Source organism: Vipera berus (assembly GCF_964194415.1).
Source record: "Vipera berus genome assembly, chromosome: 2".
In the NCBI taxonomy this organism is placed as follows: Eukaryota; Metazoa; Chordata; class Lepidosauria; order Squamata; family Viperidae; genus Vipera; species Vipera berus.
This window is the reverse complement of record NC_138203.1, coordinates 148,644,801-148,671,969: the sequence shown is the minus strand read 5'-3', so window position 1 is coordinate 148,671,969 and position 27,169 is coordinate 148,644,801.

Below are 27,169 nucleotides of genomic sequence, written 5' to 3'. Positions count from 1 at the left end.
GAAATGCCTATTTTCATGTGCAGTTGCTTTATTATTAACTGTAATTAATTGTAATGCTTACTTGTTTCTGCAGTATTTTTTAGAATTTCAATTACAGTTCCAAAAGGAGAAAAAGAAAAAAGAAGGAAAGGCAAACAACAAGAAAAAAAAACACACACGCAATGAAATTTAAAATCCTCAGTGCTAATCAAACCAGTCCCATATTGTTCTTCATTTAAATTATTAATGGCTAAATCAGTTTACTTAAGGAAAAGTAAATGGGAAATCAAACATATAAATTAGTATACACAGCCTAAATTTTTAAAAAGCCTTCCAGTTGGGACACTTGATGATGAAAAGCTTTTTAAAAGAGTGGATAGAAAAGGATTCAGTCTCTTTGGCCATGTGCAGTTGACAGAGACAAGGTAATCTTCCAACTGAGTAGCATCAGGAGAAAGGGGAAGAATCTTATTAGAGTTATCTGTTGATTTGGGATAATTTAGGGAATAACATGTTTAATGTTATAATTCTCCTACCACAGTGTGGAAAAGCATTTATCAGATACAGGTGGTCCTTGACTTACAAGAATGCATTTAATGACTATGGCACTGAACAAAGTGACTTATGACCGTTTTTCACACTTATGACAATTGCAGCACCCCCATTGTCAACGTGATCAAAATTCAGATCCTTGGCAACTGACTTATATTTATGACCGTTGCAGTGTCCTGGAGTCATGTGATCACCCTTTGCGATCTTCTGACAAGCAAAGTCAATGGGGAAGCCTGATTCACTTAGCAACCGTGTTACTAAATTAACAACTGTGGTGATTCAGTTAACAAATGTGGCAAGAAAGGCCTTAAATGGGACAAAACTCACTTAACAAATGTCTCGCTTAGCGATGTAAATGTTGGGCTCAGCTGTGGTCGTAGGTTGAGGAGTGCCTGTATTCCTAAAGTTGTGTGACTGCTATGCATAGAGAAATGTTTTTTAATTCAATAGGATATAGACGAGACTTGCTTTTAAAGGTCAAGGCGTGTTTTGTCACTGAGGAGAGTTTGCTTAGGCCCATCCATCAACATTTGATAAAGAGCACTGGGGCACATTGACAACGAAATGAATAACTGACTTTGATGAAGAGTCACAAGGCCCAAACTGCCAATCAGCAGCAAATTCTCTTCCCTCTTTAAATCTCTGATCAGCTCCACGAGCAGCTATTTTTCCTGATGTGTGCAAACTCTATCAGATCATAATTAGGCAAGAAACTATGATTCTCATTTTTGAAAGATTTAAAACAACCATAGCAATGAAAGAAAAAAAATCACCCCAAACTGCAAAATTCTTTTTTCCCCAATGGTTTGAAATTAGATTCCAATGAGGCATATGCATCAACACCCATTCATCTGCCAATTTTATTCCAACTATGATCAGACGCAATGTGATGCATTAGCCAGAATCTCAGCAAAGACTCCCACAATGGTATACAAATAGCTCCCAACCCTTCTGTGACTGCTGTGACATTTCAATAAGTGAATTAAAGCTAAGTTTAGCTTAATAGGTGTGTGCACTTTGGACTCAAAGCAGTGCTAGGCAATCTTTAATAGTTGAGGGCAATAGAGAAGGCTGGCTCTGCAGCAGGTGGCATCACCTAGTCTGCTTCCCATTTAAAATAGTCCAAAGGAAGGTTCATTAACACTGTCCAAATCACACACACACACACACACACACACACACACAAATTACAAAGGTTGAAATGCTAAAACAAGACCTTAATAAGAAAAATGTCCAGTATTAAGGTCTAGTCTGATGGTATAAGAGATTAGAGTCCTTCTCAATGATCAAGAAGTGGAGTTGTGAAGTTGTGTACCAGTGGGAAGTCCAGTCCTTTTTATCTTCTCCTAACTCAATCTCTTTTTATCCCATTGATAAAATCTTTGCTAAACACTTTTTCTTTTTAAATGAAGAGAATGAATTTATCCCTGCTCTCTTCAGAATGGAGAGAACCATATGGTTGCAGCTTGATAAAGCGCAGCTAAAGCCGAACTTGGCAGGGGGAAAAAAAGGAATTTGAATTAAACATCCTAAACAAGTTTGAATGTGTAGGGATTTGAAGGCACACTGGGTTCACATACCATGTTTGGTTTAACCTGGTTTCTTGAGTAAATGACTCTTGGCTAGAACGTGACCATTTTGCTGCTAGTAGCTAACCCTGTTTTCTAGACTAAGTCAATTGTTATTCTATTAAAATAACAGTAATGGCAAGATTTTCTGTATTTCTTCAACAATGCTATGAGGATGCTAATTACAAGTGGAGACTAGTCAACGTCAAAAGGGAAAACAACAACTGCTTTATAATTTACCATTTACATGACCTTTAGACTGAAACATTTCAGGAGTTTGTTTGTAACATTTATATAGCTGCCCATCTTATAACCAACTCTGGTTTCCACTGGCTTCCCCAGTAGATGCCCATTAGAGATGCTTTACTTCAGGTCCCATCATTCCCAGACCAGACTAGCTAGAAAAGATAATCCAAATTCATTTGGAGAGCCTCAAGATATAGCAGGCTTGTAGTTTCACAGAAGTGTCCTAATAGATCTTTCAGACTGTTTTTTCTCCAATATTTGAACATTTCAAATCTTAAGTTCGGTCTATCCAATTAATGAAGTAATCTAAATGTATTACTATTACTATTATTATTTTTAAAAAACCTCCCTTAAGTATAGTTGGATATGAACTCAGTAATGACATTGTCAACAGTGCTCTAGCAAAACTAAGGATGGAATTCTGCTCATTTCCATCTCAGTAGCAGAGAGAGAATAATGGCAATTGTTACAAATATATTCAAGGTAATATGAGTGAGACTCTTTGAAGACTTGAAGTGTGCCATCTCCATGGCCGCCACAATCACCATCACGGGTGTGCATATGGGCTCTTCATATTAAAATGGATTGTGTGCCTCTTATATCAAGACACTATTCCATTATGCATCAGCAAATGCATACATAGTGCATTTCTGGATTGGTCTAAACAGCTTCACAGATTTCTGTTCATCTTCCCAAAACTGAATAACTAAAAGAGGCTCAGCAAAGAGTGTCCATCAGTTAGAACTCTCTGCAGGCCAGGAAAAGGTTGTTAAAAGAACCACCCAGAGTCGCCTTGGACAACAAGATAGGCAACATATAAATTTAATAAATAAATAAATAATTGAATAAATAAATTGAAGATTGTGCTCTTATATACAAAAAAGAGAAAGAAGTAAAAAAAAAACCTCATCCCAGGTAAAACAATCCCCCTTTGTATTGGTGTTGCCAGAATGTTGCAATATATGTGAGAAAATGGATAGTTCATTAAAGACGTAGTGCATGAACCAGATTAAGAAACCAATGCTACAGTATAGAGAAGATAGCACTGGATAAAATAGAGAGGACTGGATATAAAACTAAATTGAACTTCAACAAAATTTATCATGGGTCCCTGATATAGACGGCTGTGTTTCTTGAAACCTGAAGGATCTGGTTCATGATTTGAGGTCCTCCTGAATTCATGTCTACTGCTGGACTGTAGCAAAAGAAGACTTTGCCTAGCTTCAACTGGTGTATCACTTGTGGCCTTACCTGGGACAAGAGGAACTCACAAAGTGACACATCACCACTTAGGTCAATCACTGTAAATCATTCTGAATGGGTTGCCCTGGGCCTAGAAAATGACATAGAAGCATCAATTAATCTAGAATACAATGGTCCAGTTATTTGCACTTGCCAATATGAGCTCATTGTATCTGTGCTCTGAGCACCATTAGTTTCCATGTGCACTTATAAGAGCTGTTTTTGAGCTTTAGACCTAGAAAGATACCTCTGAAATGATTTCCTCTCAAACTCCCAAGAAATCTATCAGCAGTCTCTCATTTCTGGGTGATGAGGAGGATGGAGGCCCACAAATGTTTTTCTGTAGATCAGAGATGGGGAACTATGGCCCCTTTATGATTTCTGGACTTCAACTCCCAGAATTCCTGAGCCACCATGGGAATTGAAGTCCACAAATCACAAAAGGGCCATAGTTCCTCACCTCTGCTGTAGATGATCCTATGGTAGCTCCCTATCACACAAAATCCAGTTGGGTCCTACCTTATTAGGCTTATTATTCTATGGATGTTTTAATGTTGAGAGTGAAACCTTTCAAAAGATTTGATTACAATTAAAAAAATCAAATACATAAATTGTATTTACGGTAATTAGTTAAATAGGAAATTAATATTTCCCAGTACTCCCTGGCATTTTGCTTATGGACAGTGAATGATTGCACTTTGATTGCCATATCTTCCTTACCTTTTATGAATTTAGAATGATTTTTTTAAAATTATTAGTCTGCTTTAATCACTCTAAATGATTTTATTTTAGCATTTTAAATAGAGCAGCTTTAAATGTTAGAGGGAAGCTCACTTATTTTCATTCAAATAAATTAGCAAAAATAAAATATATTGCTGAAAATACATAACAGTGGACTCTTTCTTGACAAGAAGAGATGAGCTTGTTGTGTGGAAGGTAGGCTCAAAATAAACACATTTGTAGATTTATAATATGTTGTTCCCGCGGAGAGCTGAAAACACTTGCTTATAATTGCACATCATTTTTCTCATTGGGAGAGCAAGGTTTGATGTGAATTTTGTGGTAGTCATGGATTTTACCCAAAATGTATTATAAAATCATTGAGTGTTGGGATTGGCAGAGATCTTGGGAATCATCTAATCCAATTTTTCTCAACCTTGGCAACTTAAAGATGTATGGACTTCAACTCCTAGAATCCTAGGAGCATTGCTAGCTGGGGAATTCTGGGAGTTGAAGTCCATGTATTCTTCAAGCTACTAGGATTGAGAACCATTGATCTAATCTAACACTGCATAGAGCAGGAATCCACTGCCGCAGTAACCCTGTTGAATGGCTAGCCATTCAGATTTTTACAAGATAAATCTTCAAATTATTTGGTATGTTAAATGTGGTTGGCAGGCATTTGGCAAGTTAAGCATAATTTTTAAGAAGAACCTTGCCCTGTGCCTGAAGAAAAAAAGTTTTCAATCAGTGTGTGCTACCTATTCTAACATATACCAGCGAAACATGGACACTAACCTCACAATCGATACAAAAGCTATGAGTGGCATGAAGAGCCATGGAAACATACATGCTTGGCATCACAAGGCAAGATAGAAAGATCTGCACATGGATTAGAGAACAAACAAAAATATATGATGCTGTCGAAAGAGTAAAAGAATTGAAATGGAGATGGGCTGATCACACAGCAAGAAGAACAGATGGCAGATGGACCAAGGCAGTCATAGAATGGATCCCACTTGATAAAAAGCGTCCACAAATGAGACCTAAAACAAGATGGGTCAATGAGTTTTGTGGGCCCAATTGGCAAAAGAAAGCTCAGGACCATATTGGTTGGAAACCTGTGGAAGAGGCCTTCATCCTGCAGTGGATAGACAATGGCTAGAATGATGATGATGAGTTCTTTGGATGTTTGAAGGCTTTTATCATGTCTTCTCACACGTAGAGCTATTGATGTGTAATAATAGCACAGTCCAACCAATATTTTGTGGGAGGCTTTGTTCAATGTATTGAAGTCAAGGTACACTGTGTCTATCACATTCCCATGGTCATCAAGCATGGGGGATATGATGTGAAAAAATGTCTATTTTAGAATTCTTTGTAAGAATAATTTACTGTTACAACAGGCTATAAATGTTAAGGATTAATAAGATTTTCTAATTGAGAACAGGGAACTGGGCCAGAAAGTCATAGGGGATATATATCACTAAGTTTTACTTGCCAATACAATTTCAAGTCTATCCTCAAGGAAAATGTAATACGATATATTGGTCTACACCATCCCAGCTATAATAAATCTGTCCTCAAAGCTTCAGCTTCACATCAAGGAATAATTACAGAACAATGATCACTCACTGCATCTTCTTGACACATTCAGTTAAAAGGAATTGTTAGTTCCTGGGATCTTCAAATAAAAGTGAGACTTCAGCCTATTCTAGTTATCTTAGGGCAAAGTTTTAGTGATGGAACAGGCAAGGGATTCTGGGACTACAGACCAACAGGCCTGTGGAAAGCCTAAGTATTGTCTTGTCTTAAGTCACCCTAAATGCAATCAATTGTGTCATCTTTCACTCTTACAGTCTTTGTTCTGCATCAGCGTGAGCCCACATCTTTGTCTGTGTGCATCCAATGAGTCGATTTCCAACACCTGAAATCATATTTTATTTTGTGACATTGCTGGAGAACTTCAGAAGTTTGGCCAAGTAATAAAAGAGGACAGCAAGAATTCAAGACAAAGCTAAAGACTGTCGGCCCCCATTTATTCCAGTTGGAGGAAGAATATTAGGGCTGGAAAGGTTTTATAGTTTATTCAGAAATCAGTTATGTTCACACTCTTGTAAGTAACCTACTATAGTTTTAGGTAGTGAGAAACAAAGGATGTATATACAGAAGTGTTTTTCTTACTATATTTAAAAGGGTTTTGCAAGATTTGCATGATGAGCATACAATTTGGAAGAAATAGACAATAAAGAGAAAGCTGCAAATATAAAATATTTAGACTAAACATAGAAGCAGACAGAAATCAGATAGCCAACCTGCTGTATACTTTTCATGCCTGTGAAAGACAGAAGCAATTTTAGATGAACAGGAAAGGAAGCGCTGGGTGTGCAGTTGAGGGAGAAAAATATGTGTTCCAGGAGCTAAACAGTGATTTCCTCTGCCAGGCAAATAGAAACACCATATTTTAAATTCTCAAAAGTTTTTAGTGCTTTCAAAATCCTCTGTTGCCTTTGTCCATCTTTGGCTTAATTATTTTGCTTCTCTGGATTGGATCCCCATCAGGGTTTGGCCTAGGACAAGGGTAGGGAACCTTGGCTCTTTTACGACTTGTGGACTTCAATACCCAAAATTCCTGAACCAGCCATGCTGACTCAGGAATTCTGGGAGTTGAAGTCCACAAGTCATAAAAGAGCCAAGGTTCCCTACCCCTAGTCTAGGAGTTGCTCCTTTAAACAAAGTTCTAACTTTAGTGTTGCTAAGATCATCATCTTTCTGCCAATCATAGAGAAGTTGGCACTTTTGCAATTTAGATATCTTAGATATCTTCTCATTTCTAATGCCCATGCCTGCTTGATCTTATCATACTAGAAACCTGTTGACACAGGCTGATTCTTACTACTCCTTTCTTCCTGAGATACAGCCTGCCCAACATATTTAGTTACAAGCAACAGGAGAAGGCTACTCAGGTGGTGATTTGTGGGTGGATCAAGCAGTGGTGAATTTATCCTAGAGAGATGGGGTGTTTCTACCTGTGTTTAAGGTGGAACTCCTCTTGAAGAAGTCATTTCTGGCCCTCATGTCAACTCTGCAAACTTCCCTTTTGGGAGGGAGTTACTGAGAAGTTGGCTGGGCTATAGCTTCAGAGGGATCTGGAAGAAAGATATCATCCGAATTTCTTTCAGTCTGGTTTTAAACATGACAGAGTGCCACAATGACACTGATCATCCTTGTCATTGACCTATGTCAGGACCAGACAAGGGTGGTGAAATCATCTCGGCTCTCCTTGATTTCTTATCGGGACTCAATATCATGAATCATGGTATTCCTTCTAGATCAGTTCAGTGGGTTGGGAATGGAAGGCATGATGTTTTGATGATACTCCTCCTTCCTCTAAGATTGATTTCAGTCAATGTTGAAAGGAAGAGACAGGTTTACTCTTCAGCCTTTGTTTTGTGTAGTGCCTTTAGGACCTGATTCTTTGCTTACCTCTCCTTAACATCTAAATGAGGTTTCCGATGAGGTAATTTGTCAGCATGAAATATCATATACAGTTATATATCACAACCTTTGGCTAGCCATTATGATAACATCTCAATGTTTAAAGATTGTAGGGATTTGGATGGGGGCGGAACAATCTTAGATTCAATCTTAGCAAGACTGAATGGCTCTGGATTTTGAAGTCTTCTGAAGAGTTCCCAATTTTGGTTATGGATGACATTACACCAATTCAGACAGACCTGGGACACAATTAGACAATTCTCCTGATTTTGTAGATCCTGCTTGAAAAACAGGTGACCACCATGCCTCAATGAGTCCTTATATAAATCCATTCTGTGTGTGAATTTCTGGATCAGAAGGCCCAACTTACTATTGCTCATGTCTTGGTCACCTCTCATCTGGATTAATGCAGTGTAAAGCAATATTGGTAGTTATGGAACCACTTCAATAGCTTTACTGCTTTATAAACTGTACTGGTTACTGGTCAGATTCCAGGTATAGTTTGTGTTGGTTGTTATCTGTAAAACATTTCATGACACAGGGCCTGGTTACTTGTGAACAGTAGTCTTTAATTACATCTGCCACCCAATAAGATCTGACAGGCACAGGGCTTGTTCCAGGTCCTGTCACTTAAGTGGCATCATCTAGTACAGAGGTAGGCAACCTTGGCTTTTTTATGACTCGTGGACTTCAACTCCCAGAATTCCTGAGCCAGCTATGTCATAAAAGAGCCAAGGTTTCCTACCCTTGATCTAGTAGAACCTAGGAGGTATATTTTTTCTGTTATCATGCCTGCCCTATGGAATAGGATTCTCCCAGAAATGTGGATAGCCCTGACATCCTTGTTTTTTGAAGGCCCCTAAAGATCTGTTCTTTTCCTCCAAACATTATGTTGAGAAGTTTTATGCCCATCTTAATTGTTTCGTGTTCTTCTGGGCTGTTTGAAGTTGCTTCCGGTGCACTGTGTTTTGTTAGATTTTAATATCTTTTGATTAATATTTGCTGTTTTTCATCTTGTACACGGACCTGAATCTCAAGTTGATTGGGCAGCTATATAAATTGAACAGATCAGCACTATCTTTTAATATAGTCTGCTTTAAAAAAAACACAACAAGGCCAGAAGAGAAGGAGAATTCATTTCTAAACTTAGGCTATATTTAGCTGCATTAGTTCAACAGAGTTACATGTCACTGTTTGACACTGATAACACAAAGCTAATCAACCCATGTCACCTTCCAGCATCAAGCCGAGACAGAGAAAAAGAAACACACATCAAATGCAATTCAGACATAAGCAACATTATAGACCTAATACAATATCATTAAAGGAACATAAAGTATCATCTGCTCTTATCTTTCTCTCTGAAATCAAAGGAACAGAAATGTGTTTAATTTTGGCTGAATTGAGTCACATATTATTAGTTCCTGTACCAAAAAAAGAGATTTTAATAACATGAAATTACATTCAAAACTTATTGATTTGATTACTAGAAGCATACTTTTAATATATAAAAGCATACACATAGATTTAAAACTTAATCAGTGAAAAAAACACAATAGAATGTGAATGAAAAAGATATTCAAAATCATTTGGGAAGCATCGGAGTTAATTGAATTTGAAATGCCACAGGTATGTTTTCTATAATGGTTTAATTTTTCCCCTCTGGATTATTGTTACTCATTCCATTACTGTAAACATATGTGGTTGGCTTTGTGCTTCCATGCATCAGAGCTGTTATTATGTTGTTTACCTCATGTCTTTAGAACATAGAATATCAGAGTTGGAAGGGATCTTGGACATCTTAATCTAATCCCTGCTCAAGCAGGAGACCCTATACCATTCCAGAAAAATGGCTGTCCAGTCTCTTCTTAAAGATGGATCACCCACAATTTTTGGAGGCACTGTCTTCTCACTGTCAAGAATTTTCTGCTTAGTTCTAGGTTGAATATCTCCTTGATCAGTTTCCATCCGTTATTCCTTGTCTGGCCTTTGGGTGCTTTGGGAAATAGTTTGATCCCTTTTAATTTGTGGCAGCCCTTCAAATATTGGAAGACTGCTATCTTGTCTCCCCTGGTCCTTCTTTTCACTAGATTAGCCATACCCAATTCCTACAATCATTTGTCATGTTTCTCCAGGCCCCTAATCATCTTTCTTGCTCTTCTCTGCACTTTTTCCAAAGTCTCAACATCTTTTTTTTATAATGTGGTGATCAAAACTGGATGCAGTATTCCAGGTGTGGTCTTCCTAAGGCCACACTTTACTTCTGTCCTTTATCTCCTTATCCTATCCTATCCTATCCTATCCTATCCTATCCTATCCTATCCTATCCTATCCTATCCTATCCTATCCTATCCTATCCTATCCTCTCATCTCATCCTATCCTATCCTATCCTATCCTATCCTATCCTATCCTATCCTATCCTATCCTATCCTATCCTATCCTATCTTATCTTATCTTATCTTATCTTATCTTATCTTATCTTATCTTATCTTATCTTATCTTATCTTATCTTATCTTATCTTATCTTATCTTATCTTATCTTATCTTATCTTATCTTCTCCTCTCCTCTCCTCTCCTCTCCTCTCCTCTCCTCTCCTCTCCTCTCCTCTCATCCCATCCCATCCCATCCCATCCCATCCCATCCCATCTTATCTTATCTTATCTTATCTTATCTTATCTTATCTTATCTTATCTTATCTTATCATCTTATCTTATCTTATCTTATCTTATCTTATCTTATCTTATCTTATCTTATCTTATCTTATCTTATCTTATCTTATCTTATCATCTTATCTTATCTTATCTTATCTTATCTTATCTTATCTTATCTTATCTTATCTTATCTTATCTTATCTTATCTTATCTTATCTTATCTTATCTTATCTTATCTTATCTTATCTTATCCTCTCCTCTCCTCTCCTCTCCTCTCCTCTCCTCTCCTCTCCTCTCCTCTCCTCTCTTCTCTTCTCTTCTCTTCTCTTCTCTTCTCTTCTCTTCTCTTCTCTTCATCTCATCTCATCTCATCTCATCTCATCTCATCTCATCTCATCTCATCTCATCTCATCTCATCTCATCTCATCTCATCTCATCTCATCTCATCTCATCTCATCTCATCTCATCTCATCTTATCTCCTTACCTTCCTTTGTTCTACTCTGACATGCAACTCCTCTCAAGGCACCAACTTCCCTTCCCACATTCATTTGATACAGCCCCCAGGAGAGCCCTCCAGCTATAGCTGGGCAATCCAGCGATTGCAGATTTCCATTCCATTTCTGTTTCAGGTAAGGGTTATTAAGAAGGAAAATCCCTCTTTCTGATTCCAAGAGGTTTTTCTGCTTGACCTATGCCACAAAGTCATCAACCGGCTTGTTAAAAATCAGGGCTTTTCCAGTGCAACACTGACACAATCTCTGTTTTGCTTTTGCCTGTTGTTTTTGTTCTGTATATGAAAACATGTTCTCTTTCGACCAAAGGGAAAAACAGAAACTCTTTGCAAAATGTCACCAGGTATATAACATAACTGAGTAGGGAGTTTTCTGCAGCTGCAAAACAATGTTGTGGCTGACTGTGATGGTGATGATTTCCAAGATAAGGATTTTCGAATCTTGAACTCAGGTAGAACACATATGTGTAGAAGAAATGGGGGGGGGATTGATTTATTGATTATATTTTTATCCCATCTTTATTACCTTACAAATAATTCAAGGTGGCAAACATACCTAATAATTCTTCCTCCTATTTTCCCCATAACAACAACTCTGTGAGGTGAAGAAGAATGGGCTGAAGAAGAATGACTGACCGAAGGTCACCCAGCTGGCTTTCATGGCTAAGGCAGGAAGTCTCCTGGTTTCTAGGCTAGCACTTTAACCACTATATCAACCTGGCTCACTGCACAGTGAATATCTACACAGAGGCTCTAAGTATATTGTGAGGATATTCTGATAAATAAATTTATCAGCTATTAAAATTTAAATTAGCATTAACCGTGATCAGACTATCCTCATCTCCTACTAATTTAAATTACATGCTGCTCCAAAGGCCTAAACAGAGTTGCCTTGTGGTGAGATGGGCAGGACATAAATTTAATAAATCAAATAAATAAGCTAGGATTGGCAAAACCTAAAGAGAAAACAATACCCCCCTTCAAATTTGGCTTCCTCTGTTTGATAATTATCAAAAATGTGGCCACTTCCAGCTTTTTAGAAGTTCAGGCTGAATTATTTCTTCAATCTAGATAGAATAAATTGCTTCACTGAAATTTTTTATTTATTTAAATTTGTTACAGCTGCCCAACTCTACCAGACTTTGGGCAGTGTTTTTTTTTCCCTCTCTCTCTCTCTCTCTTTAAATTCTTTTTTCTTTTCTCTCTTATTCAAGCAAAACAACAACCACAAACTATGATAATGAAACAAAAATTATGATACACATAATTATCAAACAGAGGAAGCCAAATTTTAAGGGGGGATTATGAGGCATGATTTGAATATTTTTAAATTGAAGAAAACACCACGTCTTTGATAAGTCTGCATAAAAAAGCTGCTATTGTTCATTCCTACAACTGAAATTACTAAATAGAGCTGAGTTAGAGTAACTGTGTTCAGCACACATACATACAATTTTAAGAGAGTTTAAGTCAAGGGTGGGCAACCTTGGCTCTTTTATGACTCGTGGACTTCAACTCCCAGAATTCCTGAGCCAGCCTGCAGAAAGGAAGAGTAGTTAAATCTTACGGTATTGAGGACGTCCTCCAAGGGGCTGTAAGACTAAGGTCTCTTTTTGAAAGGAGTAGAGAAAATTCTATTTTAATTCTCCCCAGATTGTCTTCTGGAAATGCCAGTTACATTGTATATTCTTTTTCTTACTTTTGACATAAGACCACTATGGGATAAAAGATATGGGCAGACTTGCCTGCAGACTGGGTTAATTAAGATGCCCAGAAAAATCTCCTTTCTTCAGAGAAAGAACAAAAGTATTTTCCCCCCTATTTTTTAAATGTGTCAGCATTGGTTTTGTTTTTGCACTTTCCTTTGCAGGAAGCACAAAATGCTTCAATGAATTTGACACCTCCAATCTCTGACCTTATTAATTATTTTTCTTTACTTCTTTTATACTATACATTCTTTTGGAATTTGTCCTGGGTTTTCCTCAAAACTTTGTTATGGGCAATGCGTGTGGATGCACAGGCCCAGCCACGCTGAGCTTATCAGTCTGACATACTATTTTCAAGAAAGAGAAAAAGACAACTGTATCCCAGGGGATAAAGATTATGTGAAGTGCATTAATAAAACATGTTTCAAATGTCAAATCTGCTCATCATAAAATTTTAGGAAGCAGGAAATGTAGAGTCACTGATTCTGAAATATGAAAAAAGCACATATCCCAGGGTGCCCTAAAACAGACCATAAGCAAATGTTTAAGCATTACAATAAATGGAAATACAATAGTCTGAAAAGGAAAAGGCTATGGATAGTACTATACACCATCCCGGCCACACTGGCATCGTCTTCAGCCAGCATGTTCCAAAACAGAATTGAACACACTCTGCGTTTCTAAAGTAGTTTGTTATATAACACAGGAAGATTCTGATGAAGAAAATCTCATCTGTAGCCCACTGGGGTATAATTTGGATTCTGGCCATAGGCTTTAATTAATTGTGAATATTCATTCTTGGAGGATGAGAAAATAAGTGTTTTTCTAATGCTGAAAAAACTTGCAGACTGCAGAGTACTAACCAGTACTGCTCGCGTTCTGACAGTATGCTCGACAGTAGATAAATAATACCAATTCTGGCCTACATTTGTTTATAATTAAAGTGATACCTTCTTTTCCCTGCATATATTTACCAACTTCACCCCACAAAAATCAGACAACTTCCACTGAAATCCATTATATGGTTTGTCTTTCAATTAGTTTCAGAAATTCATAACCTATTGTTTTTTCTTTCATTTAGGACACAGAGTAACAAAATTGGAAGGGACCTTGGAGGTCTTCTAGTCCAACCTCCTGCTGGAACAGAAGACCCTATATCAGGGGTCCTCAACCTTGGCAACTTTAAGACTTGTGGACTTCAACTCCCAGAATTCCTCAGCCAGCTTTGCTGGCTGAAGAATTCTGGGAGTTGACATCCCCAAGTCTTAAAGTTGCCAAGGTTGAGGACCCCTGCCCTATACCATTCCAGACAAGTGGTTGTCCAGTCTCTTCTTAAAAAGCTTCCAGAGATGGGGCACCCATAACTTCTGAAGGCAAGGCATTCCACTAGTTAATTGGATAATTAATTGGATAATTTCATTGTATAATTCTTGTTCTTCACACTTACATTCCACGTTGCAGCCTCTGTATTTCACAGTCACTACTGGATATTAAGCCCTACCACCCTTCATGGCTTTGGTCAGTTGAGACTTTCACATATACACAGTTCTCAACTTACGGCCACAATTGAGCCCAATGTTTCTGTTAAGCGAGACAGTTGTTAAGTGAGTTTTGCCCCACTTTACGATCTTTCTTGCAACAGGTATTAAGTGAATCATTTCAGTTTTGAAGTTGGTAACACAGTTGTAAAGTGAGTCTGGTTTCTCCATTGGGTTTGCTTGTCACAAAAGGTGGTCACATGACCCCTGGACTCTACAACTGTCATAAGTACAATCCAGTTGCCAAGCATCCAAATTTTGATCACATGACCATAAGAATGCTGCAACAGTCGTAAGCGTGAAAAACAGTCAGAACTCACTTTTTTCACTGCTATTGTATCTTTGAACAGTCACTAAATTAATGGTTGTAAGTCAAGGACTACCTGTAATGCTTTTTAATAAGAGGGAGAATGGGTAGACCAGTTTACTAGTCATAGTCATACCCACACCATAGTACTTCTCTACTCTAGTAAAGGACAACATTGGTTAGTTACAACAGGGGTCCCCAACCCCTGGGCCATGGACCAGTACCGGGCCGTAGCTTACCAGCAACTGGTCTGAACAAAGAAGCAAAGTCCCATCTGTGGGGTGCAGGCAGTACATGAAACCACGCCCCCTCCGGTATGGAGAAGGAAAAAAAAAACCTCTCTCCACAGAACTGGTCCCTGGTGCCCAAAAGGTTGGGGACCTCTGAGTTGCAACACATTTTGGCCAGTATCCCAAACATAAAGCTTGTCAATGCTACTCCACATTTTATTCACTAAAAGGTACACCATGAGATATATCTGAGCTTCAGAGTTCCGGTAATGGGAAATCCCATCTTTTAAAAGCCCTTAAAGGAGTTGCAAACAAGAAATGAGCAGGGAGCAAAACAGAAAGCAGTTTGGATTAAATGAATCCAAACGCCACATAACCTCCCAGGCAAACCCAACTGGAAATTGAGGGAACTTTGATCAGGCTGGTCCAAATAAAATTCCTGTCAGGCAAGTGAAGATAGGAATCTAGTTTTCTTTCTTCATGGGGAAATTATATCTGGGTCTTCCCAGCAAGGCTTTTAACTTTGCCCCAGTATCCTGATAGAGATTAAATCAACTAAAAATGTAGCCATTTAAGCTACTGGTTGACTAAAGTTTGCATCACAGGGGTGTAATAAAAAATACTTTTTTTCCCTGTTCAATCATGTCTCGTTCTCAGAGACTGCCCTAACAAATCCCTGCAGTTTTCTTGGCAAGGTTTTCAGAAGGGCTGAGAGAGAGTGACTGGCCCAAGGTCACCCAGGTGGCTTTGTGCCTAAAGTGGAACTAGAATTCAGGATCTAGCCTAGCGCCCTAACTACCGCATGGGTCTCACTCCTTTACTAGAGCTCATAATTAATTAAAAGATAGTGTTCCTATTCTGAACCTCTAGGATTTTGCCATTAATACCTTATTTGGAAGAAAAGAATTTCTTCCAAGTATGAACCACAACCAGAATTTTATTTAACTTTTGCAATAAAACCAACCATAAAAACTACAGCTATATAGGAATAAAAGGAAATGAAAATTATTATATTACAACTTCTTTGCCAAGAAACTGTAGGTGAGCCTAAATTAGTCCTTGATCTTAGCAGGATATTCCAAGTTTATGTATTAATTTAACTCAGTTCACCTATCTAATCATCTGTCTATAATCCTGTATAAGGATCTGGATGAAAAAAGGGTTTTATTTATCTGAATTGGACATTAGGGTGCAACTTTTCCAAAAGCACACCTTTGTGCATTGTGCCTCTGCCTTTCCACAAACTCTCATCAGCCTTCCACAAACTAGCATATCTACTACATACAGATGGTCCCCAACTTACAATAGTTCATTTAGTGACCGTTCGAAGTTACAATGGCACTGAAAAAAAGTGACTGGTGACCGCTGTAGCTTCGTGGTTTACATTTGAATGCTTGACAACTGACTTACTTTTACGATGGTTACATTGTCCCGGGGTCATGTGATCACTTTCTGTGGCCTTCTGACAAGCAAAGTCAATGGGGAAGCCAGATTCACTTAACAACCGTCTTACTAATTTGAAACTGCAGTGATTCACTTAACAAACGTGGCAAGAAAAGTCATAAAATGGAGCGAAACTCCCTTAACATATTTCTCATGAATTTTGGGCTCAGTTGTGGTTGTAAGTCGAGGATTATCCGTGTATTAAGCGTCCCAAATAATAAGAATTTCAGTGAATTTAAATTTTTCTGGTCACATTCAGTTTTCAAAGAATTTATCACCCTACCTCTTTATCAGAGAGAATGCCTCTATACTGCAAAAGCTGAATAGGAAACTGCTACTGCTTCTGGCATTAAATTAGCTTAAATGTAATTCTTACAACTAATTATTATGTGTTGCTCTTTACCCACCTCTCTGCTGTACAGAAAAGATGACAGTTCAAATATACTGTAAGAGAAGTTCTGCCAAGCCAATCTCCTTTCAGAGTCTCAGAGAATTAACTGGAATAAAGCTAAGTAAAGATTAATCCCTCTGTCGTATGCATTCGTAAATTTTAATGAGACCTGGAAGTAGCACACCATTATGCTAGCTTATTGTACTGCCAGCATCCATCTGTGGTCCCTTGCCCATTTTTTTTAAATGAAGCCAGTTTTGGCTTTTCTAAGCACAGTTGAAAGAGAAGCACTAATTAATGGGCCCAGATACATAGGTACCTCATTTTTGTTTCTCTTGTGTTGATCTGATTTAATCCTATAGGTTTTAGAAATATCCCCAGAGAGATAGGGGGTTTAATTCACTTGAAAGTGAAAGAGGTCCTCCGGAAATGAGATGGATATATACTATAAGAATGTCCATAGAAGGGGTCAATGACACCAAAAGGGTGAATGGAATTAGTTGATTGAAACCCCACTCCTTTTTACATGCATGAAATGTGTGATAAGATAGAATAGGCTAGGCTAGGCTAGGCTAGGGTAGGCTAGGCTAGGCTAGGACAGGACAGGACAGGACAGGACAGGACAGGACAGGACAGGACAGGACAGGACAGGACAGGATAGGATAGGATAGGATAGGATAGGATAAGATAGGATAGGATAGGATAAAAGTAAGGTGAAGTGAGATGAGATGAGATAAAATATCTTCTGGTTTTGCATTGCGGCAAGACGAATGAAGGAAGGCAGGACTCTGCCTTCTGCACCTGATTTCGCCCTGCTGGGGGCCCTAAAAAGGGCCTAAATTTGCCCTGAAGAGGCGATGAAGAGGAGGGGTATCTCGTCGATCACAGGGAGATGGCAGTCTTTCTATTCAATCTGAGAAAATCCCTCCAAACTGGCAGGGGAAAGGCTGGCTAATTCCTGTGGCCAGCCATTAGCTGCTAACAACCGAAGAAGAAAAACACCAATTAACACATCATAAACAGCATTTTTAGAACTGGGTGAGAATAATAATCCTTTCTTTACTATTTTAAAACTGAATTTCCTGGGAAAGGCTCCCAAAAAGCTAAAAACCTCTGAATGTGAATGGAAGTGGCATTTTAATTTCTATGGGGGACAGAAATACACCATATTGAAGAAGAAGTAACAAAAAGCTATAGTTTTGATAAATTTGAGAACTGAGATAATTGTTAAGATTTCCTCTTTGGGAAAAAAAAACACTGAGGTGAAATATAAGAAATCAATCCTTTGTCTTAAGAGTGGAAAATGGATTTTGAATGACATCTAATGATGGATTTGAGTACAGCACTATAACTAGCTTCCTGGCCGCTTGGTGACTCCTAGCTTAAGAAAGAACAGCTAGCAATAAAGGAAAATATTTTGGCATACTTATCATCCTGACCTTCTTGGACTATAAACATCTACTGAGCTTGGACTTTTAATCTCAAGAGCTAGTGGGAGAGAAAGAAAAATTTGCCCTTTGATTACGTCTGTCTGGGAGACATTTTTGAGCCATTTTCAGGGAGATTGAACATTTTGAACACTTTGAACATTGTGGAATATAACCTTGCCTGACTGACAATTTTTGGATGCCTGAGATGAAGGATTACTATAAAACAGGGGTGTCAAACTCAATTTCATTGAGGGCCGCATCAGCATTGCGGTTGCCCTCAGGGGCTCGGGTGGGTGTGGCCTACTGGGTGGGCGTGGCTAAAGTGCATATGGCCTACTGGGTGGGCATGGCCAGATCTGAGGGTGTCTGGCAGGAGGAGGGTCTCTGGGCCAGGGCCAAGGCAGAGGGGGCTGTTCCCTCACTGTTTCCAGGATGGTTTCGCGGGCCAAATGAAACCACTTTACGGGCTGGATCTGGCCCCCGGGCCTTGTGTTTGACATGTCTGCTATAAAATATTGCTTTTGGGACTGGACTTGTATTCTGAAACCTATTGGATTATAAAGGCTATATATAAAATCCAGAAAACTAGAGGAAACTTTCTTCTACTCTTACTGAGATTGGTGATATTAGAGGATCTCCAGGAATGATGCTCAAGAAAAAACAAACACCTTTCAGAAGGAAATATACTCTACGCTACAACTAATTTACCAAACAATTGTTGCATACAAAGAAGAAATAAAAAGAAACCATAATGAGACTAAAAATAATTTAAATAATATAAATGAGCAAATCTCCAAATAAAATCTACAACTAGAAAGTTCCTAGGCAGTGAGTACAAATAAATGAACAATGAACAATGAACAAATAAACCAGAAATCAGAAGATGAAGCAGAGGAAATGGACCTAGAGATGGAAGAGATAAAAGAAGGGAAATATAAACTATCATGTACAAATAAAATACTGCAAGACTTACCCATAACAATGAAAATTCAAAAGACCTTTTACTCCTTAAGTCAGCAAAATACACCTGATGACAAGGAAGAAGATTTTTTAAAAAATGGAACATAGAGCTGTCAGGGGAAATGTTACAATTTGGGAGACAAAAATGAAAAGAGAAATTGAGGGAGAAGGAAAGTGGGAGTTGCTTAAGGAACATAAATGGGCAGAATTCCCCCCCCCCCGAGATACCCTACCTAAATTGTCTTCCTCATGCCAAGCAACTTTCATAAAAATAGAAAGAAAATTCCTGGGTGATTTAATTGCCTTGGCCTGGAAAGCTGCTTGGCAAAGAAAGAAAGCGAAAGCTAGATTTAAAAAATAGAAGATTTGACCTATTAAAGGGGGCATTATATATTTAAATACTTGTTTGAATATGATTAAAAGAACGGATGACCCTTAGGTATAATTAGACTTTTATAATGAAAGATATGATTTAGAATTAAAATAGCATTTTTTTTTCTTCTTTAAATATGGGAAATATGAAAATAAGAGGAGGATTGGCATGAATTAAATTTTTAGCTATATAAATGTAATTAATTTTGAGAAAATCATAACTGACAAAGATACTTCAAATATTGATGGGAAATCAAACTGTAACAAGAACATGAAAAACAGGATATTGATTTATGAATTGATATTATGATTATTTGTATAATATTAGTAAAATATGATGAAGATGTTTACATCTAAATTTGTATACATCAATAATACCAAGAATTGTAACTGTGTAATGAGGGGAAAATGGAAAAAAAATGTGGGGAAGAAAGGAGGAGAAAATGCCGGATTGTGCAGTACTGAATAGATTTATATTGAAGAAGTTAATGTTAAATATGTGAACCCATATTACAATTTTTAAGATTGTAATTCTTTTTTTTATTAAAGAGTTTTACAAAAACAAAATTTTACAATATATCCCCAAATCCCCCCCACCCCAAACCCGCCCACTTCCCCCCACTTCCCAGAGCTAAATACAGGATTATAGTTATAATAATCATATTCTAAATAAAAATTATGCATAATATACAATTAACCAAATTCATAATGTGCTTTAACTCCCCTTTAACATAACTACCTACAAAGTACCAATAACAATATCCCACTAAAATCTACTCATAAGCTAAATGAAACTTTTTAGTCCCATATTTGTTCTGAATATAATCTATCCATCTCCTCCAAACTGAAATATATCTTTCCTGTGAATGATCTTTCAAGTAAGCAGAAATCTTAGACATTTCTGCAAGATTCGAAACTTTAAACACCCATTCTTCTATAGTAGGCAAACTATCCTTCTTCCAATATTGTCCCACCAGTAACCGTGCTGCTGTTATCATATTCAACATCAAATTAGTTTCTTTAACATCACAATCTACAACAATACCCAATAAAAACAATTGTGGAGAAAACTTTATCTTTCTCTTAAAAATCTTTTGAATGTTCCACCAAATTTTAATCCAAAAAGCTTTTATATTTCTACAAGTCCACCATATATGAAAATAGGTGGCTTCTAAACTACCACATCTCCAACATTTAGACATTCTCCGACCGGTGGTACCCTGAGGAGGCCCTCTCTGTGTTTTTTCCCCGCCCAAATAAATTTATTAATACCCTTCTGCCATTGATCAAGGTTGGCATCCTTTTTCAATATAGGTATCATTTGAAACAAAAAGAGAAACTTTGGCAGAACATTCATAAGATTGTAATTCTTAAAAATTAAAAAAAACATTAAAAAAACAGAGATGAGATAAGATACGATAGGATAAGAAGATAGGGTAAAATGGTAAGATGGATAGGATAGGATAGGATAGGATAGGATAGGATAGGATAGGATAGGATAGGATGAGATGAGATGAGATATAAGATAAGATAACCTTTATTGCCACTTTTTTCTGTGAACACACTGGGACACATTAAAAAAATGAAATTCTGATTCCTTCTCTCAAAAGAAAAATATATAACCATACACATACATGCACACACAAACACACACATTCACAAATACACACATATACACACATAGATAGATAGATAGATAGATAGATAGATAGATAGATAGATAGATAGATAGATAGACAGACAGACAGACAGACAGACAGACAGACAGACAGATAATTATAAAATATATATATTGAATACATAGCAGAAAAAAAGCCTTGAGAGTTACACAAGGAACATGCTTTGACTGCCTAGTTGTAACCATCTTTTTGATATTGTTTACCTCTCCCACGTCTGGGGATGCTCCTCCATATGTGGATGACACATTACTTTCACGGTGCCGTGTTTTCAGTTCAGATGGTGTAATCTAGGCTTTCCTACAGCCAGCACTAGGTCCTACACATGATGTGATTCTCTCCATATTTAGACTTTTCATATATATATATATATATATATATATATATATATATATATATATATATATATATATATATATATATATATATATATATATATATATATATATATATATATATATATATATATATATATATATATATATATATATATATATCAAGGGTTTCAGTGCTGAATGAATTCACAATAGTCGAACATGTGGAGACAGGTCATTGGACTGATATGTTTGCCTGCCATCTACACATTTCACAAAGTGCTGTTGAAATCTGTCTTATGCTTTCCTGTAAAGCTTCTTCCTCTGTGAAAGCGGTTGCATTCTTAGATCACTTTGTCTTTAACATTTCTTAGGAATTCCTTTTCCTGCTGTATTGTACCTTGATTAAATGTCACAAGAAGGCCAAAGGTATCGCATGTTTATCCCTTTATTCCATTATGTATCTCTTTATTGTTCTGCATTCTCTCTGCCTGCCTGTCATTCAACAGAAGCCCTAAAGGAGGAATTCTTGTAGCATCTCCTGCATTTGATCATGAGAGGCTACAGTTCATGGAGAGAGAGTTGTACTACAGAATATAGGGCAATCACACCTACAAAACTAAGGACTGGCTGTGATCTTGTTTGAAGTGTTGATTTAACGAGCATAGTCCAAGCCAGCCAAGTCATGGCCATTTTATGACTTGCGGATTTCAACTTGCACAATGCTGGCTCAGGAATTCTGGGGGTTGAAGTCCACAAGCCATAAAATAGCCATAGTTCCCCACCCCTGGCCTAGAGAGACGAGTTCTTCTGCTTTGATGCTTTTAATTGAGGAATCGAAGTGGGATGATTCCATTCAGCCAAATGCTATGCTCCAGATCAAAAGGAGAGAGTGGTGCATGCATATGCACGGGCCAACTTCCTTTATTCATTCAGGTTATCATGGCAGGATCACTCTCATCCAATACTTTGATCCAGGATATTTAGCTTTTTGCCTCCAAGGGATTCTTCAGCACTGAATCAGAGGGCCCCTTTAAAGTACAGTCTTGGTCACACACTTGCCTTCTGGACGTTTAAAAGCAAAACACATCTAATAGGCCAATATCGCACTGAGAACACTTTTGTTGACTTTTTCTCTATCTAGAATATTCTTTTTAGAAATGCCAACAGAGGAACATCACTATCCATGATGGTTATCTGCATTTTTTCCCTATGCACAGTTGATAAATATAAATCAGAAAATATTACCCTTTTAGTATACAGTGTAACATCGGCAGTTTGGACATGTATGTATGTGCGTGTGCATGTGTGTGTGTGTGTGCGTGTGCGTGTGTGTGCGTGTGTGTAGAGATATACATTTGCCCTGCATCCACAACTTCTTTGACCTGCTGTGGACTGGCCTTCTGTGATCCTCTTCTTCCTGCAGGTAACTTCCTCCTCAGTAAAAATTCAGCAGTCGGTGCAGTGAAGATCTCTGCTGGGGGAAACGGCAACGTTGATGCAGAGGCACAGCCCTCCAGCAAAGCTGTCATAGATCCTGCTGTTGGGGAGAGCCTTGGCAGACAAACCTGACCCCTGATGGAGCACAATACTAATTTCCAAGGCAGCTGGAGGTTTGCTTTGCAACTTTGAAACAGCACTTATTGGACTCGGAAAAGCCACACGAGGCAAAGCATCCTCACCAGCTACTTTGCAGATTTATCTACATCCAGCACAACTTCTGAGATATTGGAAAATGACGTGAGAAGTCCTCCTCAGGTTGGGAAGAAGGAAGAAGAAAAGAGCTGCCTTGCTTTCCAATTTTTGATTTCATATTGTCTATACGGCATCATTCCTTTTTTCCCCCTTCCCTTTATTTTTGCTGATGCTTCCCCCCCACACACACCAAAAAAAGGAATCTGGAAATTCACTTACTTTACTATATTAAATGGAAATTGAGAACTGATGTTTTTCTGGGATATTTCAGCTTCCAAAGCCTCAGTTCAAGCCACCCATCCCCACCTCTCTCTTGTGTGTGTACGTATCTACATTTTCTCAGATTGGCATTTTTAAAATATCTAACATCTGGCTCTTCTTTCTCTGATAGGAGGATAGAGAATAATTACTAATCTTGGTGTAATATTTGCCATGTCAAGTGCCTTAAATAAGACCCCTATGGGGGGACTATGACAAAGAATATGACATAAGTGTGTGATTTTCCTGCTTACGTCAATATTCAGAATAGAATAGAAAACAGGTTTGGAGGAACAGTGCACTCTCAAATACATTTGGAACCAACAAATGTGTTAGAGAATAAGCTTTGGAAGACTGTAGTTAATACCATCAAATGCATCTGACGAAGTGGAGGAAAATGTATGCTAGAGATCTTCCTCCTCCTCCTTTGCACTATATTTCTGCAGTAATAATACATGGAGAAGGGCTGCAATCCATATCAACCTTTGCTAGGTCAGAACTAAAAGTCACCATTTCCTCTCTTCCCAATCTGCTGTTTTCCTTCGTCTCCCTTTTTTTCTCTCTCTCTCTTTCTCTTCACACAAGCTGCTAAGGGTGAAAACATCGTTCTTACCCAAAGACTGAAGGTTATTGCTTGCAAAGAAATGTTAAATTAGCCCTATAATGACTGCCAGTTGGAGAGTATGCATAATAATAAAAATAGGTTCTTAATTTGTTAACATGCAATATTAGAAGGATTTCTGCTGTTGTTGCTTCTCTTCTGTTTCTTAATTGCAGCAAACCTGATTACCACTCTAGTAATCAGTTGTTTATGCTGCAATCCACAATTCAAACTTGAAATATTGCAGTAAATAGACCCAGAGTTGACTATTTTGTTCAGCTCAAGTCTCACAAGACAGAAATTCCTGCTTCTTAATCCTCCTTCCAAGAAGCTGAAGAACCTAATCAGAAAGTTGGCTGTTTAGTAATTAACAATCCCACATAACATTCTAAGCAAGTTGCTCTGAATATGTTGATTTAGGCCACCAAAAAGAGGCTATGAGAAAATTGCTCTCAGCTTTTTAATTTTTTGTAAAGACTGTTCTTCCCATAATTCTACATGTCATAAGGTTATTTCTGCATTTAACAGATTTATATGGGCACCCACGTACCAAAGCATCTGTGTACTGAACAAATAAATGTAACAATTACAATCCATAACATTAAAAAAGGCATAAAAAGGAGTAGGACCCAAAAAATCTGACAACAGTCACAACAGATAGACCTGCATCTACATCAGAGCTCCATTAGTATCTTGGACCTACTGCCTTGGAAGATAGCCAAGCAGAATGTCTAGTTTGCTCTTTTGCAGAATATCAGCAAGGTTAGGACCATCTGTATCTAAGATTATTATTTAGCTTTGAAGAAATGCTAATGTTTCTAGTCCTTGGAAGGAGATGCTATGCTGGGGGAAATTCTATGAAGGCGTCACTCTAGTAAACTTGGTATATTTAATGCAAACCATCACAAGGGATGGGGTTATTTTGTAATATTCTAGAATCTGTACAACTGTTTCTCTGATTCATATGCAGCCTTTAGAGCTGTGTTTATTTCCCCTGGGGAAAAATAGTATTATTTATTCCTATGAATATGTATGGTGCAAACACCATAACATCTGCACACAGTCGCTATGCTATAGTATCTCAGATTTGTTTAGACTTTTAATCCTTCCCCCCACCTTCTGTTAACCAACTGAAGACACAAGAGAAGGAGAGGGGAAAATCTCATCTTAGGTAAAAGCCATGGGAATGAACTAATTCTCCTGTCACTCAACTAGTTACAAAATAAGACAGGCAAAGATTGAAGGTGAATGTTAATGATAAAGGAGGCAACCAGATGGCACAGGATTTCTTGAAGTAGTTTATCACACTTGATTATTCTGAGAAAATTGTCTTTGATAAATGGTTACAGTGTTAAGCAGGTATTCAGGCAATATGGGGTCACCTTTCATTATGGTCAGGTAAGAGATTTTGCCACATTTTTATTTGATCATGGAGCAGGCTGAAGGGAAGAGTGACAGAACACTATTGTTCCAATACCGATACGGCATATCTGTATGTCTTAGCATGGCATTAGGAAAGTGCCATGGAACCATTTATGCTCTGCTCAGTGTCTAAGGAAAAGTGATGTAGAACCTGCCCTTGATCACAGTTGAATTAAGCTACAATTGGAAATGGTTAACTCAATTCTTAACACAAGTCAATGTCACTTGATAAAATTCTATGCCCATATATTTGGGCTGGAAAACCACAAACAACCCTAGATAGCATCAAAGTCAGAGTTAACTCAGATACGGTAATCCTAAATCTGTCTGGTCATGCAAGATATATAGATTTCTCTCCCAAGTGAAACAATGAGGTTGTTCAAGAAAATAATCAGAGGCACATTTATGCTGAACATATAACTTGACTGATGACCACGACTGAGCCCCAAATTTCTGTGGTTAAGTGAGACATTTGTTAAGTGCATTTTGTCCCATTTTACGACCTATTTTGCCATAGTTATTAAGTGAATCACTACAGTTGATAAGTTAGTAACATGGTTGTTAAGTGAGCCTGGCTACCCCATTGACTTTGTTTGTCAGAAGGTCACAAAAGGGAATCACAGGACCCCAGGGACACTGCGACTGTCATAAGTGCGAACCAGTTGCCAAGCGTCTGAATTTTGATCATGTGATCACGGGGCTGCTGCAAAGGTTGTCAGTGTGAAAAACGGTCATAAGTCACTTTTTTGAATGGTCACTAAATGAACTGTTGTAAGCTGAGGACTGCCTGTATCGTAGGCACATAACTGAAGCACAACATATATGAGCAACGCTGTCTTGTGCAATGTTCACATTCAAGGCTGCATGGGGAAGTTTCAAACACAACCAGGTAACATGCAATGTTGATGTGTATTTAATTGTCCTTAGTGTCTAGCTTCTAACTTAGGGAAGCAAGAATGTAATGTATCTCTGTCTGTTTAGGGAAAACAGTATGCCAGAATTACTTTCCTTCAGCTTTGTTCTCTGACAGTTACAATTAGGATTTAGTTTCTGCTTTCTGGGTGGGTCTAAATCCATGAGACATTCAGACTTATGGTTCCTTATTTTTCTTTGACCCTATTTGTATCCGTTTCAAATACACTCTGGTTTGAGCACTTCACCTTCCTCCTTTTTCTTTTTTCAATCTGCTCATTAAAATAAAACTTTGCTTTAACTTGTTGCACCCAGAGCAGAAAGAAAACAGAGCAGTGGTAATAGGGATTTATGTGAGATGCGCTTTTTTTTTTTATCTTCTCGTGTTTCACCTCCCCTTCTCTTCAACCTCAGCAGCTGGCACTTGGCTTCAAAAAGTGGTATGATCAAATGCAATTTTCACACTTTCCCAACACCTCTTATTCACGGCACTTGATTCTAGCTTCAACAGGCAATTCCATGTCCAGAATTGCAGTGAAATCTAAGGGAAAACTTTGACTGCCTATAAGGACTCCTCAGTTTGATTTGAAATTCAGAGCCATTCAATGAAAGGGACCTTCACTGCAGGGAACGTGATATACCCTTCCTCATGTTCAGAAGTAATCTGCTTCAATTAACACTGAATCACCACATGTTAAACTTATGCAAAGCATAGCACTATACACATAGTCTCCCTATCTCTCTCTCTCTCTCTCTCTCTCTCTCTCTCTCTCTCTCTCTCTCTCTCTCTCTCTCTCTCTCTCTCTCTCTCTCTCTCTCTCTCTCTCTCTCACACACACACACACACACACTCTTCAAGCTAATGAATCAATGCATGAAAATTAATTGCAAAAGGAATGATTTTCATGGAGATTCCCTAGCTTCAATGTAGAAATATTGACCAA